At 40.0% G+C, this 19,758-nt stretch overlaps 1 long non-coding RNA gene across 1 annotated transcript in view; it reads left to right on the forward strand.

The window, feature by feature from the left end:
- Positions 1–379: 379 nt before the first annotated feature.
- Positions 380–19,758, forward strand: part of LOC129350354 (uncharacterized) — a 21,044-nt gene continuing 1,665 nt past the window's right edge. The window contains exon 1 of the long non-coding RNA XR_008603718.1: positions 380–765. This is a non-coding gene — a long non-coding RNA (uncharacterized LOC129350354). The remainder of the gene's footprint in view (positions 766–19,758) is intronic.

Genomic DNA, 19,758 nt, shown 5'->3' on the forward strand with positions numbered 1-19,758 from the left:
AAATCTTCCTGCACATCACCACATTTAGCAAACAGTCAACACAAAGAAGTGACGAAATAGGTTTAAAATAGTATCTATCAGTGATTTTACTCATTACTGAGGGAAGAATTGGGAGAAAAGGAAGAACTGAGGACGACGATTGTCCGCCGGCTCAGACCTGCAGGGACCACCTGTAGCTGATCCATCCTGAGGGTTGCCACCCGTCACTTAAAATACGGAAACGTCCTTTATTCCACTATTAATTGTTGCGTCCCGTGTTAAATCAATACGGGACGCAAGTTGTTCCGTATTTTCATAAATGCCCCGTACACGTCTGTCACACACTCATCAAAGCTGCATAATGAATATAATAAAACACAGGAAATATTAAGGGCAGCCATTTTCCTCTTCGTAGGACCCACGTAGCGAGGACCCGATGCCAGGTCCAGTGGACAGACTTCAGACGTCTCTGTGTGTCCGGTCCTGTCCGGTCCTGTCTCTGGTTGCCAGGTTACAGACGCTGCTGCACCCGCACGTTTAAAAATGTCTACACCTGAAACTCCACCACGTCTAAAGAAGCAAAAACGTTTGCAAATGTACAGACTGGAGTGGGAAGAGTGGAACCCCTGGCAATGGATACAAGGCAAACTGTGTTTTCTGTTGCTCATGGACTGGCTGAAGTAAGGCAGCATCAGGAGACAAACATGGAGGAAATATGAGAACAGAGAGAACCCAACCAGCAGGTCACAGTTTATCATCATCTAATCATCTCCTGAAGTCCATATGGTAAGAGACATCATGATGAGATCAGCTAGATTTCCTACAGTATATGGCTGTGAATTTACCAGAGGATGCTTATAATAATGCTGATGTGGCCGTAGACTCTACACTATTTTAGTGACTCAGTAAATGCCTAAGTTGGTTATTATTTTTTAATGCTTTTTAGTTTTTAATAAACATTTATTTAATAGCCTATATGTAATCAGAAATGGCCTTTGCCTAAAAAGAATAATATTTAATTGCACAAGTAAATGTATAGTAATTTTTAAAACTGTTCAAATTATTAGATGTTGCTAAAAAAAAAAAAAAAAAACACATCATAGTAATATGTCAATTAAAAAATCCTATTGTATAGCATGTCGTCCAAAAAACGTCATGGTATAGCATGTCGTTCTAGAAACGTCATACTATAGCATGTCGTCCAAAGAATGTCGTAGTATAGCATGTCGTTCTAGAAATGTCATACGATAGCATGTCGTTCAAAAGACGTCATAGTGTACAGCAGTCCTTACTCCTTTTGTCGCACCTGTTCAAGTCACAAAGTGTTGAGGTCACATTCACTTGTAAATTCTGATTGTTCTTATCACTACTTATTACTGTTATTGATATTAATTATAGTTAAGGCCAAAATTCATGATGATTTTTTTTTTCAAAGAAAACCTTTCTGGAGTGTTTTTCACGGCCTCCTTTACATTATTTCATCATATGGTACGTTTTTACATGTTGAAAAATGACGATTTTCGACATAGTATACTATGGCTTTTTTTGCGCCAAAATTCGTGATGATTTTTTTTTTTTTACGAAAAACTTACCATAGTGTTTTTCACGGCCTCCTTTACATTATTTCATCATATGGCACGTTTACAACATGTTTGAAAAATGGCATTTTTTTTCGACATAGTATAGTAAGGCGTTTTTTTGCGCCAAAATTCATGATGATGTTTTTTTCAAAGAAAACCCTTCTGGAGTGTTTTTCACGGCCTACTTTACATTATTTCATCATATGGCACGTTTTTATATGTCGAAAAATCGCATTTTTTTTCCGACATAGTATACTATGGCGTGGTTTTTTGCGCCAAAATTCATGATGATTTTTTTTTCAAAGAAAACCCTTCTGGAGTGTTTTTCACGCCCTACTTTACATTATTTCATCATATGGCACGTTTTTACAACGTCGAAAAATCGCATTTTTTTTCCGACATAGTATACTATGGCGTGGTTTTTTGCGCCAAAATTCATGATGATTTTTTTTTCAAAGAAAACCTTTCTGGAGTGTTTTTCATGCCTCCTTTACATTATTTCATCATATGGCACGTTTTTACAACATGTTGAAATATGATATTTTTCGACTTGGTATACTATGGCGTTTTTTTGCGGCAAAATTCATGATGATTTTTTTTCAAAGAAAACCTTTCTGGAGTGTTTTTCAGGGCCTACTTTACATTATTTCATCATATGGCACGTTTTTACAACATGTGGAATAATCGCAGTTTTTTTGTCGACATAGTATACTGTGGCGTTTTTTTGCCTCAAAATTCATGATTTTTTTTCCAAAGAAAACCTTACCATAGTGTTTTTCATGGCCTCCTTTACATTATTTCATCATATGGCACGTTTTTACAACATGTTGAAATATGATATTTTTCGACTTGGTATACTATGGCGTTTTTTTGCGGCAAAATTCATGATGATTTTTTTTCAAAGAAAACCTTTCTGGAGTGTTTTTCAGGGCCTACTTTACATTATTTCATCATATGGCACGTTTTTACAACATGTGGAATAATCGCAGTTTTTTTGTCGACATAGTATACTGTGGCGTTTTTTTGCCCAAAATTCATGATTTTTTTTTCAAAGAAAACCTTACCATAGTGTTTTTCACGGCCTCCTTTAATTTATTTCATCATGTGGCACGTTTTTACAACATGTTTGAAAAATGGCATTTTTTTTCGACATAGTATAGTAAGGCGTTTTTTTTGCGCCAAAATTCATGATGATTTTTTTTTCAAAGAAAACCTTTCTGGAGTGTTTTTCACGGCCTCCTTTACATTATTTCATCATATGGCACGTTTTTACAACATGTTGAAAAATCGCATTTTTTTTCGACATAGTATACTATGGCGTTTTTTTTGCGCCAAAATTCATGATGATTTTTTTTTAAAGAAAACCTTTCTGGAGTGTTTTTCACAGCCTCCTTTACATTATTTCATCATATGGCACGTTTTTACAACATGTTGAAAAATCGATTTTTTTCGACATAGTATAGTATGGCGTTTTTTTTGCGCCAAAATTCATGATGATTTTTTTTTCAAAGAAAACCTTTCTGGAGTGTTTTTCATGGCCTCCTTTACATTATTTCATCATATGGCACGTTTTTACAACATGTTTAAAAATCACATTTTTTTTTCGACATAGTATACTATGGCGTTTTTTTTGCACAAAATTCATGATGATTTTTTTTTCAAAGAAACCTTTCTGGAGTGTTTTTCACAGCCTCCTTTACATTATTTCATCATATGGCATGTTTTTACAACATGTTGAAAAATCGCATTTTTTTTTCGACATAGTATACTATGGCGTTTTTTTGCGCCAAAATTCATGATGATTTTTTTTCAAAAGAAAACCTTTCTGGAGTGTTTTTCACAGCCTGCTTTACATTATTTCATCATATGGCATTTTTTCACAACATGTTGAAAAATGACATTTTTCGACATAGTATACGATGGCGTTTTTTTGCGCCAAAATTCATGATGATTTTTTTTTCAAAGAAAACCTTTCTGGAGTGTTTTTCACGGCCTCCTTTACATTATTTCATCATATGGCACGTTTTTACAACATGTTGAAAAATTTGCATTTTTTTTCGACATAGTATACTATGGCGTTTTTTTTGCGCCAAAATCATGATGATTTTTTTTCAAAGAAAACCTTTCTGGAGTGTTTTTCACAGCCTCCTTTACATTATTTCATCATATGGCATTTTTACAACATGTTGAAAAATGACATTTTTCGACATAGTATAGTAAGGCGTTTTTTTGCGCCAAAATTCATGATGATTTTTTTTTTTCAAAGAAAACCTTTCTGGAGTGTTTTTCACGGCCTCCTTTACATTATTTCATCATATGGCACGTTTTTACAACATGTTGAAAAATTGCATTTTTTTTCGACATAGTATTGTAAGGCGTTTTTTTTGGGCCAAAATTCATGATGATTTTTTTTCTAAGAAAACCTTTCTGGAGTGTTTTTCGCAGCCTCCTTTACATTATTTCATCATATAGCACATTTTTACAACATGTTGAAAAATCAAATTTTTTTTCGACATAGTATAGTAAGGCATTTTTTTTGCGCCAAAATTCATGATGATTTTTTTTTTCAAAGAAAACCTTTCTGGAGTGTTTTTCACGGCCTCCTTTACATTATTTCATCATATGGCACATTTTTACAACGTGTTGAAAAATTGCATTTTTTTTCGACATAGTATAGTAAGGCGTTTTTTTGCGGCAAAATTCATGATGATTTTTTTTCAAAGAAAACCCTTTCTGGAGTGTTTTTCAGGCCTCCTTTACATTATTTCATCATATGGCACGTTTTTACAACATGTTTAAAAATCGCATTTTTTTTTCGACATAGTATACTATGGCGTTTTTTTGCGCCAAAATTCATGATGATTTTTTTTTCAAAGAAAACCTTTCTGGAGTGTTTTTCACGGCCTCCTTTACATTATTTCATCATATGGCACGTTTTTACGACATGTTTGAAATATCGGATTTTTTTTTCGACATAGTACAGTAAGGCCTTTTTTGCCCCGAAATTCATGATTTTTTTTTCAAAGAAAATCTTTCTGGAGTGTTTTTCACGGCCTCCTTTACATTATTTCATCATATGGCACGTTTTTACGACATGTTTGAAATATCGGATTTTTTTTTCGACATAGTATACTAAGGTGTTTTTTTTGCGCCAAAATTCATGATGATTTTTTTTTCAAAGATAGCCTTTCTGGAGTGTTTTTCACGGCCTCCTTTACAATATTTCATCATATGGCACGTTTTTACAACATGTTTGAAAAATGGCATTTTTTTACGACATAGTATAGTAAGGCGTTTTTTTTGCGCCAAAATTCATGATGATTTTTTTTTCAAAGAAAACCTTTCTGGAGTGTTTTTCACAGCCTTCTTTACATTATTTCATCATATGGCACGTTTTTACGACATGTTTGAAATATCGGTTTTTTTTTTCGACATAGTATAGTAAGGCGTTTTTTTTGCGCCAAAATTCATGATGATTTTTTTTTCAAAGAAAACCTTTCTGGAGTGTTTTTCACGGCCTCCTTTACATTATTTCATCATATGGCAAGTTTTTACAACATGTTTGAAAAATGGCATTTTTTTTCGACAGAGTATAGTAAGGCGTTTTTTTTGCGCCAAAATTCATGATGATTTTTTTTTCAAAGAAAACCTTTCTGGAGTGTTTTTCACGGCCTCCTTTACATTATTTCATCATATGGCACGTTTTTACAACATGTTTGAAAAATGGCATTTTTTTTCGACATAGTATAGTAAGGCGTTTTTTTTGCGCCAAAATTCATGATGATTTTTTTTTCAAAGAAAACCTTTCTGGAGTGTTTTTCACGGCCTCCTTTACATTATTTCATCATATGGCACGTTTTTACAACATGTTTGAAAAATGGCATTTTTTTTCGACATAGTATAGTGTCAGAGGATTACCGCCTCCAGCGGGCTGACTCCAACCTGGATCACAGAACTGAGAGGAGAGAAACAGATCAAACACAGACAAAGAGATTTCTTGTACAAGGGCACCCTGCTCAGCTCACGTTCTGAGGCAGAGACGCGCTGAGCAGCTCCTTGTACCTTTATTTATAGCAAAGCATAGAGTACAAGAATGTAGAGGGTGGGGCGGTCCCACACTCTTGAGTGAGTGAGTGTGTGCGTGTGTCTGCAGGAGGAACTGTTTGCACCAGTTCCTCATGTGGGTGTGTGATAATGTGTGGACAATAATGTGAGCACTATAATCATCTCCTAACATTCCCTCCTGTTGATCACATTAATGCATGGATATTTACAATAATGTACAGGTAGGATAAGACATACATTTCCATGATATCAGTAATTAACAACTCATTTCTGTTTTCTGTTAACACGTCATAGAGGATATGCATGACTTAAACATTCATCTAAACGGAGTCTTCTGCCTCAGAGCCCTCAGAATCCGTTGACGAGTCTACACCTCCAGGTGTGTCTTTGTGAGGCAATGGATCGTAACGGACGAGAGCTGCAGAGACTCTGAAATCAACAAGTCTGGTAATGCAAGTACGAATACATGGAATAATGCAAGTAGAAATAGCACACAGCAAAATAAGTATAGCTAAAATTATTATGCCAATACGAAGAAGAATAGCTTTCCAGGGACCAGTAAGCCAGGAGCTAAAGCTCCAATCAGACAGCTGGTCTTGGTGTGTCAGAGTGTCCTGTGTGGTGAGGTACCTGTGAGCAAACATAGCAATTAGTCTTATTACTGCTGTATGCAGTCCAGTTCATAGCACGATACCATGTGTTTTCTTCCCATGTTGAGTCACCGGAGTGTTGATGTGTTCTTCGCTGTCGTTCATATTCAGTCTCTAGTACTGTTAATAAGAGTAGCAGAATAGTCAATGTTGCAATAAGAGCCACAATGCCAGTTTTAGATCGAACAGACCTCATGTTGAATAACCTGTAGGTCAGTCACCTGCAGAGATTACATAGGGCGGTTTGGCCTGCCAAGGCATCCGCGTTGATTTCTTCACTAGCCTATAGTGCCAGACTAATCAGTCTGTGTCCCCAGACGCATCAGGCTAGTCCTGCATACTGTCCAGTAGACTGCCCTATAGGAAACTCTAGTCTCTGTCACTATGCAACTCTTTGACTGCCTCGGTTACTAACTTGCAGTGGGTCAGATGAATCCACGATGGTCGTTCTGCTATTTTTATGGCTGTTGGTGTGGTCAACAATACTTGATATGGGCCTTCCCACTTGGGGGCGCTCCAACTACGTCGCTGGAACACCTTGATTAGGACCCAGTCTCCTGGCTTCACTTTCTGTTGGTGAGAGATAGGATTTTGTGGTACAGTGTTAGCTGACTGTATTTCTTTGTCATTCAGCATTTTTTTTTTCATGTAGTCAGCTAGTCTAGTTTCTCTGTCAGATTTATCAAGGTCATTATTAAACTGTGGTAGTGGAAATATTCTTCCATACACTACTTCAAAAGGTGTTAAACCTGTGTCACTTCTGGTAATCCTCATCCACATTTTAACTAAGCAAACACAATCATTCCATGGTCTGCCTGTCTCCTCCATTGTTTTTCTAAGTCTGCTCTTAATTGTTCCGTTTGTTCTTTCTACCAATCCAGCACTCTGTGGGTGATATGCACAATGATTCTTTAATTCAATCCCTAATGCTTCTGCTGTTAACTTGATCACTTCATTGACAAAATGCGTGCCATTATCAGATCTAATGACTTTAGGCACTCCATATGTTGGGATGTAATGTTTGACTAGGCATTTTGCGGTATTCAATGCATCATTTTTCTTTAGTGGGTATATTTCTACCCATTTGGAAAAAGCACAGATTATTACCAGTGCATATTTTCCTTCTCGTGATTCAGTTAGTTCAATAAAATCCATGTGTATTGTGTGAAATGGATGTGGTGGTGTAGGAAATCTGCCTCTCTTTGGTCTTGTGTTACCCTGTGAGTTATGTTTTAAGCATATCATGCATTTTGATATGTGTTGTTTTGCAGAAGATTCGAAATTTATAGCATAATAGTGTCGATTGACAAGTGTAACCATCCCTCCTGTTGAGACATGGGTCTTCCCATGACTCACTAAAGCAGCTGTAGCATGGAGAGATTTTGGTAAGATTGGTTTGTTGTCAATATAAAGAATGTTATCTTTTGTTATTGCCCCTCTGGTTTGCCATGACTTTTGTTCAGCGATAGGAGCTGTTTTTTGTGCATCTTGTAGGATGTCAATATCAATGTTGGTCATTGTTAATAAATTGTTTTCACAATGAGGTTCAGCTAATGCTGCAACTTTAGCAGTTTCATCTGCCAAATTGTTTCCTTTTGTTATCTCAGACTCGTCTGTTTGGTGTGCAGCACATTTGCATAGGGAAAGACTTTTTGGAAGCAATACAGCTTGTAGAAGTTCGATCATTTTTGCACTGTGTGTGAGAGGTTTTCCCGTGGCAGTTGTTAGGCCACGTCTGGACCAAATACTGGAAAAATGATGTACTGCATCATGTACATATTGGCTATCTGTCCATATGCATACATCCTGTCCTTTCGAGATTTTACATGCACGAGTTACTGCATGCAGTTCAGCTGTTTGTGCAGAATAAGAGGAAAGGAGGGCTCCTGCTTCGAGCACTGTTGAAGATGTGGTTACTGCGTAACCCACTCTGTTCCTCCCATGACAGTCTTTCTGTGCTGAGCCGTCAACAAACAGATGCTTCTGATTACATTGTGGTGTTTCTGAAATGTCAGGTCGTGGTTTTGTTTCCCTTTTGATAAGATCCTCGCAACTATGTGATGTTCCATCTACAGGTGTTGCAACTAGTTGTGAGACTGAGATAGTTTTACATGTTTTAAAAACAATGTGTGGGTGAGAAAGTAACCTTGAAATCAGTCCTAAGTGTCTCGATGTTGTGAGAAAAGGAAGTGGTGTTTGTAGCAGAATAACTTCAACTGAATGTTCTATATACACTGTCAGTGGGTGTAAGAGAACTATTTCTGCTGATGCGTGTATAGCCTCTGCTATAGCAACACAAGCTTGCACACAGTGTGGTAGTCCGGAAGCTACTGGATCTAATTTTTTTGAATAAAACGCTATTGGTCTTGGCCTATCACCACTTCTCTGTGTAAGAACTGCTGTCATGTGTGTATCTTTATTTGAAACCATAAGAGCAAAGGGTTTATCGTAGTTAGGGGTGGCGAGAGTGGAACTTGATGCTAATTGTTGCTTTAGATGTTGAAATGCATTATTTCCCTCATCTGTCCACTCTATTTGTGCATTCATAGCCAATTGCTTTCCATAGATAAGATTTTGTAATGGCTGTGCGAGTTTAGAGTAGTCAGGAATCCATGTCCTACAGAAGTTGCACAGACCTAGAAAAGACATCATTTGTTGCTTTGTTTTTGGTTTTGGTGTTGCCAACACTGCTTCTTTTCTTTCTGGAGTGACTTGCTTTCCTTGTGCTGATATAATGTGTCCAAGATATCTGACACTTTCTGTCCAGCATTGTAATTTATGCTGTGAGACTTTATGGCCTTGCAAATATAAGTGCTTTAATACCACTAAGGTGTTTTCTTTGCACTGTTCCTGAGAATTTCCTGTTACTAAGATGTCATCCACATAAAGTAACATTTGGCCTCCTGTTAGGTTAGGACAGGTTGACATTGACATCTGTAAGGCTTGTGAATACATAGTGGGGCTATGTGTGAAGCCTTGTGGGTAGTCTGGTGTAAGTGTAGGTTTTGTTTTTAAACCTAAAAGCAAATAATCCTTGTGAATCTTTGTGCAGTGGAACTGAGAAAAAGGCATTAGACAAATCTATGACGCTAAAAAATTTGTCTGTTGATTTCAGGCTATTCAGAATTGTGTGTGGATTAGCAACTTTTGCTGGGAGTGGTTGTACTATTTCGTTTACAGCACGTAGATCATGTACTAGTCTCCATTTTGAGGTAGTTTTCTTCACAGGAAAAATAGGTGTGAGGCACATAGGGTTATCAATTTCTCTTAAGATTCCTGCTTTAAGCATTTCCTCAATTACTGGTGAGATACCATCTATGGCTTCTTTTGAAAGCGGATATTGTCTCTGAATTATACTTGGATGTGGTTTAGTTTCTATCTTAATTGGTGGTAAGTCTTTGATTAGTCCTACATCTGTGGGACCATTAGACCAAACTTGATCAGGTAGTTTTCTTAACTCTTGCAATTGTGAATTATCTAACGCACAGTTCACTTCAACAGGTCAATCTGGGGCGTCTAAATGTGATTGAGGCGAGACTGGAGTGTAATTTCCTACAGTCTTTTTCCATATGTACATGTCTTTGCTTTGGCTCCATCCTGATTTGTCAGGTGGTCCATAATCCTGTCTTTTTGCTCGTTCTACAAATGCATTCATGTGTTTCCACTCATGCCTAATGTCTTTGGTTAAAGAGACATGTGGCTCATGTTGGTGACTTAGTTTTTGTTGATCTGGTTTGAGTATTACTGAACAGCAACTTTGACCCATGTGTGAAACAAAAAGATTTTGAATGCAGATTGTAGTTGGATTTTTCAACTGATGAACTTGTTGATCATAACGTTCATCTGGACCAGGTGTGGTCTTCATCACTTCTTTAAGCTTTTCTTTCGCCTCTGTAAGGAGGGTGGTGGCTAATTGTGTGTGTAAAAGGTCAAGACTCCAGTAATGGTGTGGTTCAGTCATTCCTTGTCTTAACATTTGATAGTCTCCTTCTACAGTGGCAGTTGTCATTCCCCCGTCTGCGGTGGGAATAATGGCTATTTTCAAAACTGTTAGGAGATCTCTCCCCAAAAGATTTAATGGGCAGGAGGGATCTACCATGATTGAAATTTTGGTCTCCTGCCCGCTGTCTAAATCTCTTATCATTGCAGGTTGAGTCATGCGTTGTTTCATGACATGTCCAGATGCTGATCTAACCCAAATGGTTTTGTTTGACATTTTCATTCCAGGAAAAGGTTGACGTACAACTGTAGTACATGCTCCACTGTCACATAGAAACATGTAGGCTTTTCCATTTATTGATAGTTTTCTCATTGGTTCAGTAACTTGTTTGTCTTTTAATAACTAAATATATCAAAGCTGGACACGAGTATCTGTCCTCAGTGTCTGTTTTTGTCATCAATTTCCGTTACAGGTGGTGTGGCTTGTGGGATTTTGCTTTACAGCATGATTTTCAAGTTCCTATCACGCCTTCTCTCATGACGTATTTTTGTGCCGCTCATTTTGCTGTCTTTGCACGATGCCCCTGGCTTATGGCAGACAAAGACAATGTTGTTTTAGCCAGTCATATTGTTTTTGTGGTGTCATTTCTTGTTAGAGGCGTTGCTGGGAAGAATTATATCTTGAGGGCCTCTACCTCTCCCACGCCCTCTGCCTCCCTCTGGCTGGGAAGGAGGGGGTGTCCATTGATAAGCCAAGAACAGTTTGTGCATCAACAAGAAACACTGCTTTCTGTTCCTCTTTATCTTTTTGTTGTTTTTCAAAATGCTTGGCCTGCTCTACTGCCTGGGCCACAGTTCCTGTTGTCTTGATGCACCCAGTGCTTTTGCACTTTTTCTCTAGTTTGTGTTCTTAGACCTTTAATGAAAAACATTTTCAGTTGTTGTTGGTAAGCGCTGCCCTGCCTCATCATTATATGGCACGCCAGAATTCAAACGATAGACCTTCTCTAACCTATGTCTGTAATCAGCAGCACTTTCTCCCTCTTTCTGGATGGTTTTCAGTTAATGGCATTAAAATTAGATCGTTGCGGCCATTCATGTTCTATGGCAGCATACAGTACTTGTAATTGTGCTGTCAATTGCTGTGAATCATGTCTTAAAGCCTGACCATTTGCTTCAGAGTCTGTAAAATTGCCTCTAACTCGGTGCCCAGTCGGCTGTTAGCACGTCCATAAAACAGTCTGTGAGCTCATGTCCATTTAATTTGTAACCTTAGTCGTATACCGTCCATGTCACGTCTGAACTTGTCAGGGTCTACTTTGGGGTGTGGTATGTCTTTTGTCGCTCCTGCGTCTGTCATGTGCGCTCCATGGTCTGTAAACTAGCATAGTCGGTTTCTTGGTCCACTCGTGGTCTCCCATTACCATCTTGCTCACCCGTAGGCTGGCCAAACCTTGGGTTTGCAACTTCTATGAGTGGACACTGTGGTCGTGCGGTTCGGGTGTGGTCCACAGTCCTCACAGTCCTCTATCTCTTCGTCATAATCCTCTTGGTCGCTATCTGACCTTGTCTTGTGCTGGGTTACTACTTTCCCCAGTTCATTGTTTGGGTACAAGACTGAGGTCATTAGCTTGTCTTTCTTTTTCTTATCTTTCCTTCTTCGTTCCTCTGCTCGACGTTCTCCCTAACTCTGCCAATCCTCCTGTCTTTGTTTGTCTCTACGCTGACTTTCCTCTAACCATTTCTCACTTAGCTCATACTCTTCTGTTCTCTTGCCCTTTTTCTTCTTTTCGTTATTTGAGATATTTCTGTTTTTAGATCGACTTGGAGACGCAGGACATCTTTAGTGTCCAGTTTTCCAGTGAAATTATGTTTTCTTATCCATCTTATGCTTATCTGGCCCTGCCTCCAGGGAGGCTTTTTCTCCATGAACAGACCGTCCTTGGATAAAGGTTGCGATGATTTACTCCCCTGTTCTCTGTCTATGTCAGAACACTCCAATTTAAATACTATTTCTTCTGCCTGTTTCTAGGTTAATTTCTCTGTTATTTACCTATTATTCACCGCTCTCATAAATGTCCAACTTGTAAATCTACTAGTAGAGAGTTTATTGACGGAGGGGGTCCAGAATGTTCAGTTTTTATTTCTCCGTCTTTAGATACAAAATGGATAATTACCAAACTCTTTTAATTTTAGTTTTACACTATGAGGGTTCCTCTAAGGATGTCACAAACATGAGGTGAAATTGAGTGAAGTTCCTCCACCAAGCTTCTACAGTAACTAATTTACTGCGGGTAGAGCTTACTCATAACACCGTTTGTACGGTGATCTTATTGGATAAAATAAAAAATTGAGATCGCAACTCACTAGAGTTTTTAATGAGCGTTTCTCAAAACACAGAACCAAACAGACTCATTCACTCATAATACCACTGACTGGGTATTTGTAACAGTACTGACTGACTGTTCTGTAGCTACTTAATGCCTCTGACTGGACATTTATCTGGGACTTTTGCACTCATCCATTAGGCCTTTTGTGCTCACCCAAAATCGATTTTATGGAACTTTTGAACTCATCCACTAGGGCCTTTTGTTCTCATCGAGCGCTTTGTAAATCATTCACTCTCTTTGCGTGTCGATACTCACTCCCCGTTCTGGTGATGTGTAGTTCGGCATGGAAAAACCAGAGAATCACCGTGAGGGTTGGTTCTAACCCTGGCCCAGGTCCGAATTCACGTCCTGGGTCTTTTCAGACACCCTGGGTGACTGGCTGTCGACAGGACTTCAGGTTAACCACTCAGCGGGATCTCAGGCTTCCCATCCGGCTCGAAGGACCAAGAATTATGTCAGAGGATTACCGCCTCCAGCGGGCTGACTCCAACCAGGATCACAGAACTGAGAGGAGAGAAACAGATCAAACACAGACAAAGAGATTTCTTGTACAAGGGCACCCCTTGCTCAGCTCACGTTCTGAGGCAGAGACGCGCTGAGCAGCTCCTTGTACCTTTATTTTTAGCAAAGCATAGAGTAAGAATGTAGAGGGTGGGGCGGTCCCACACTCTTGAGTGAGTGAGTGTGTGCGTGTGTCTGCAGGAGGAACTGTTTGCACCAGTTCCTCATGTGGGTGTGTGATAATGTGTGGACAATAATGTGAGCACTATAATCATCTCCTAACAGGCTGAGATCTGGACTCTGTGGAGGACAATCCATCTCATGCTCCCTGATCCACTCATTCTCAATGTGACCCCATGAATCCTGGCATCGGCATCTTGGAAAATGAAGAAAACCTCCACTGATGGAAAGACCTGGTCATTCAGTATCCTCAGGTAGTCAGTTGACCTCATTCTTTGGGAACATAATGTTGCTGAACCTGACCAACCCCAGATCATAACTCTAACCCCCACAGGCTGGTAGGCACTAGCCATGATGAGTTCATCACTTTATCCTCCTCTCTTCTTTCTTCTTTCTTTACATTTATTGGCTTTCTGACTTGGTTCTTCTGGTTCTTGAGGGGTCTAAGTCAGGACTTTGGGGAGACCAGTCTAGAACCTTCATTCTAGCCTGATGGAACTATTTCTTCACCACGTCTGATGTGTGTTTGGGCTCATTGTCTTGTTGAAACATCCAACTGTGTCCAAGATCAACCTTCTGCTGATGGTTTTAGGTTCTCCTGAAGAACGTGGAGGTGATCCTCCTTCTTCATTATTCCATTTACTTTGTGTAAAGCTCCAGTTCCATGGAGCATAATACTGCCACCACCATGCATGGTTGTAGGTTTGGTGCTCTTGGGTTAAAAAAAAAGTCCAAGACCTGCCTAGACAGCCTGAAACCAGTCCTCAAAAAGTCTTAAACCAGGACCAAAATCAAACCTAAACCAGTCCAAAAAATCATTCAGAACCAGTCAGAATCCAGTCTGAAACCAGTCCTAGAAAAGTCAAAAACCAGCACAAAGTTGGGACCCAAACCAAACCTAAACTACTGAACCCATCACTCTGGAACAGGGTAAATCTGGACTCATCAGACCACATTTGTTCCTGGAAGATGAAGGTTCTCCACTATCCTTCAGGTTCTAATGATGCGTTGGATGGTTCTTGACCTGATTTTAGTAGTTTCAGAAATCTCCTTAGTTGTTTTCTTTGCTTGATGCAGGCCAATAATTTGACCCTACTGAGACAGATTAATATCCTTTCCATGATCACAGGATATGTCTTCCAACATGGTTGTTGAAGAAATGACAATCAGTTAGGTTTAAAGAAGTTGTGTCATCACTGCATTAATTGGTAGAAGCTTCTCATTCCAGAAGACTTTCAACACAGAAATCTTCGAGTTTTGCAGAGGATTTGAATCACTCAAATCCTCTCCAAAACTTGAAGATTTCCGTGAAATTTGTCTTAGAGGTAAGTTGCTGGTCCGTGGGTTGTTGTTTAGTGGAAGGAAGGACTGACTGACATGAATGCTAGCTTATACCTTCACCCTACATCCTGTCAGACTGAGGTTACAGAAAAGTCATAGTTTTTGTTATTAAACCAGACAACTGCTTTCCTTACCTTTACCGAGTGCTGCTGTTGTTAACGCTAGATGAATGAAAATAAATCAATTCATTTATAAAACAATATTAATGCTGTAGTTAGTAAAAGTGATCATTGAACTGCAATAACCAATAAAATCTATTACGCTACTACAATGTTCAGTACATTTCTGACCTCCTAAATACGTTCATGTCTTTATTATGGAAGATCCCATCCAGCTGTGAGTTTATTTCCTTCAACTCGTTTTTCTGTCACAGTTTAGTTCTATATAGATGTTTTTTGTAGAAGAAAGGCTGGATTTGTCAGAATCAGGTTAGTCAGAAATCACCCTGACGTCCCACAACAGCAGCCTTCTTTTAGTCGGGTTTGAAGTGAAGCTTTACACTGCAGCAGTTTGTCCTGAAGCATAAAGACGCTGCATGTTCCACAAAGCTTCTTGTCTACTGTTACCGACCAGAAGCCTCGTCTCCAGACGCTAAACCTGAGACTCACATTAGCCAGAGCTGGTTTCTGATGGATCCTTCAATGCTCTGTCTGTCTGGCCTCTATGTAGCCACGGCGGCCGGGCCTCTCGCCTGTCCCCTTCCATTGTCCCTCTGCTATTGACGGAAGCAGCGTAAACCAACACTGGCGTTCCCATTCGGATCCAATATGGCCGAGATCTGACACCATGTGAAGCAGTGGCTTGGCTTCTCTCAGAGGGATCCTGTTGCTGAGGCAGAAAAAATAAAAACCACGTAGAGATCAGGTCCAGCATAGCATCAGAGAGGGAACATTATCAGAGCTGCAGGAGAGGAGGAGGAAACGGTGAGAGATAATGAAAGGACAGCAGAGCCGACAGATTGAAGAATGATTAGAGCATGATCTTAAATTAGCTTTTCTAACTCAGCAACATTTTACATCCCTGTAAAGCTAGAGATGACTTAAGACATCATTTCTTCCTCCAAACTTCTCAAGCTGGATTTCCAACCTGCCAATATTTGCTGTACATAATTTGTGTCTACATAGTTTCATTAACTGTAAATTAACTCACCCTAACAGAGGTAGAGCCGCAGTAACATAGAAGGAATCCTCCATCTCTGCACCAAAACCTAGTTTTAGGATCCTTATTGTTCATTTTAGGCATAGTTTTGGTCAGGTTAGTTTAAGTCCTCAGACACTTGAAGCCTGGAATTTGTGCATTTCCGACCTCTAAATAAATCAAATACAGCACCACCACGTTATTAAAAAGTATGATGTGCCGGAGACTGAATGAGTGGCAGAGTTTTGGACAAACGAACAGAAAAATAAAAGGTCTGGAAACTGTCAGACGGTCTTTAAGCCGTCCACATGTGACCTGTCTGGCTGGTCTGGAGGAACTAAGCTGCCTTTTCCACTGAGTTCTGCTGACAGATTCATGTTTGGTTCAATGCTGGAAAAAATTTGACTGACATTATTTTTTCCTGCATTCGTTCCCTGGAATCTACCAGCAGCTGAACGAGGTCAAACAGCGGAAACTTTGGCTCTGAATAAGAAATCACAGACAGAAGTGTATAGTAATATAATAACCCAACAATCACCTGTAGTTTCCTCTTTGATAAGTACTAATGTGTTGATGAATGAATATCATCATTTTATTGCATTAATACATCTCATTAATGACCAGTTTGAGTGTCTTTATTGGAGAAATAAAGAAGATAATAAATTAAAAAACAGACGTTGAATTTTTTTAGTCTGCAGGCTTCTTCACCAGCAGCAGCCCCAAAAACCTCAACAAAGAGGCAGTTAAAGAGTTAATCTGAAATAGTCTGACGTCTTTCAGCATCACACTACAAGCAAACCGTTACAGTGATTATAGGTTGTTGACAATCCCTAGAGAAACGTGATGAAAGTAGTCCTGTTCCTGGATCTCACTGTAACACTCAGTTCACCTGAGACTGAACTGGAGCTTTGGTGATGGGAAATTGCAAAAATTTTTATTGCAAAAGCTTAAAGTCCATCTTCAGACATTGATGCAACCTGAACACCTACCAGCTATCTTCTCTCCTGTATCATCCAGCTTTTTAAAAACACCACAAAGACACATTAACCAGGTAGAAGACAAGCAGACTGGATGTTTTAGTGATCGTGCATTGGGGGGAGTTGCTTCCCCAAGAGAGGGAGTTCAAGAATCTCGGGATCTTGTTCATGAGTGATGGGAAAATGGAGCTAGAGATGGACAGGAGGATTGGTGCAGCATCAGCAATAATGAAGGCGTTGAACCGAACCGTCTCGGTGAAGAGGGAGCTGAGCCACAAGAAGAAGCTCTCAGTTTACCATCCATCAACGTTCCAACCCTCACCTCTGGTCATGAACTCTGGGTAGTAACTGAAAGAATGAGATCATGGATACAAACAGCTGAAATGAGCTTCCTCTGTAGGGTGTCTGGGCTCAGCCTTAGAGATAGGGGGAGAAGCTCAGACATCTGGAGGGAGCTCAGAGTAGAGCTGCTGATCCTTCACCTCTAAAGGAACCAGTTGAGGTGGTTTGGACATCTGATTCGGATGCCTCCAGGGAGACTTCCTTTGGAGGTTTTCTGAACATGTCCTCCTGGGAGGAGACCCTGGGGTAGATCCAGAACTCTCTGGAGGGATTATATATCTCATCTGGCCTGGGAACACCTCAGGATCCCCCAGGAAGAGCTGGAAAGTGTTGGTGGGAGGAGGAACGTCTGGAATGACCAGCTTCATCTGCTGCCTCCATGACCCAACCCTGGATAAGAGGAAGAGGATGGATGGATGGATGGATGGATGGATGATGGATGGATGGATGGATGGATGGACGGACAGACGGACGGACGGATGGATGATGAATGGATGGATGATGGATGGTTGAATGGATGGATGGTTGAATGGATGGACGGATGGATGATGGATGGATGATGGATGAATGGTTGGTTGGATGGATGGATGGATGGATGATGGATGATGGATGAATAGATGAATGGATGATGGATGGATGGATGGATGGATGGATTGACGGACAGACGGACGGTTGGATGGATGGATGGATGGTTGGATGGACAGACGGACGGATGGACGGATGGATGGATGGATGGACGGACAGACGGACGGACGGGTGGATGATGAATGGATGAATGGTTGAATGGATGGATGGATGATGGCTGGATGGATGGATGGATGGATGGATGGATGGATGGATGGATGGATGGATGGTTGGTTGGTTGGTTGGTTGGTTGGTTGGTTGGATGGATGGATGGATGGATGGATGGTTGGTTGGATGGATGATGGATGAATGGATGAATGGATGTTGGATGGACGGTTGGATGGACGGACGGACGGATGGACGGACGGACGGTTGGATGGATGGATGGACGGATGGATGGACGGACGGTTGGATTGGATGGATGGATGATTTCTAAACTATAAACTTAGAGAAACTTTCCTGAAACAGTCTAAACATTTCAGCGTTGGACCCAAAACTCTGGAGAGACTAATATTTTGTATTGGTCTCTGTCGTTGGACAGTCAGAGGAGGTTTACTGCTTTTACATTCATCCATTCAGTGATGAACAGTGAGCAGATAAAACTGAGCAACCATTTGTTGATCTTCTTAAACCTGCTCTGCTTTGTCTCTCCAGTCTTTCTTTAAGCCTCTGAACTGTTGCTCTCCTGTCTGGCAGAGTGCCAGGAGAGTTGTTAGCTGTGGGGAGAGTCTGGGAACTTTCTGCTCCAATGGAAATACCACAGAGCTCCTATTACCCACAATGCATTATTCAGCTAGTCAGCTACTGAGCAGAGCTAATGTAAATCACAACCAAATACCTACATGTTTTAGCTGATGAGCTAGAAACCCTGCATAGTTTACAAAAATTAACTACCAGCCTTTTTCTAAACTTTTACAGAGATTAACTTCTTCCCAAACAGTCGCTGGTTTCTGCACATTTTTTATGAAAAGCTTTAAAAGAAGTTCATCACAGGAACCTCTTTGCTTCGCCACATGGAAATAACCAAAATAAAAGTAACACCTGCTGACAGGAATAACACTTCACGATGAGAACTTTATCAGCTGCTTAATAACCCGACGAGAATTTAGATATTTTTAAAGAGTCTATCTCGAATTTGAGCTTTTTATTCAGATGTTAAATAGTTAAACTTCCCATTTTCAACATCACACCTCAAGCAAACAAAATGCAAGCAGACTTTTAGTCTAGAGACACAATCCCAGCTCGTCCAGAGAAACTAGAACCAGAAGAGTTCTAGCGTAAAGTTAGTCACTAAAAACTCCTGTTATATGCAATACATAGATATTTATTCACCTTTTTAGCTGATCTCTTTGCATATTTAACAGAGCAGTCCTTCATTCTTCAGCTCTATGCAGCTTCATGTTTAGATGAGGGCTTTCTGTACAGTCGGGTCAGATTTAATATGATTAATATTCTGATCACTGGTGTCGTCATTGTTTAACCTTCTAGAGCACAGCATAGCTACGATTGTATGTTCATGTCTGATTGGTGGTAGATGTGAAACCAGATCAGATCAGATCCATCATTCTTTCTGCAGATAAACTCTGGGAGTCAGACAAACATTTTACACATTCAGCAGGTCTCAGAGCTTTCTGGTTGCAGTGATAGTTTGTAAAAATACACAATAAAGCACAGAACAGAAATCTTTATAGAGGTTTGTTGCACTTTTAAGCAATTTATTGGAGTTAAGACACAAGTCATTACATGTTATTAAAATTAGGGGTATAAGGGTTGTGTTGATGTAAAGAAAATAAAAATACTCCAGAACAATATAAGAACATGTCCCGGTGCACAGTGGAAGGTCTGAAAGGGTTAAAAACAGATTAATGGTAAAAGATTTAAAGATGTGATGCAAGGTCTGTCCGTCTGTCTGTCCGTCTGTCTGTCTCTCTGTCCATCTGTCTGTCTGTCCGTCCGTCTGTCTGTCCATCTGTCTGTCCGTCTGTCCGTGTCTCTGTCCATCTGTCTGTCTGTCCGTCTGTCCGTCTGTCTGTCTGTCTGTCTGTCTGTCTGT

This window comes from Amphiprion ocellaris, chromosome 13 (assembly GCF_022539595.1).
Source record: "Amphiprion ocellaris isolate individual 3 ecotype Okinawa chromosome 13, ASM2253959v1, whole genome shotgun sequence".
NCBI lineage: Eukaryota > Metazoa > Chordata > Actinopteri > Pomacentridae > Amphiprion > Amphiprion ocellaris.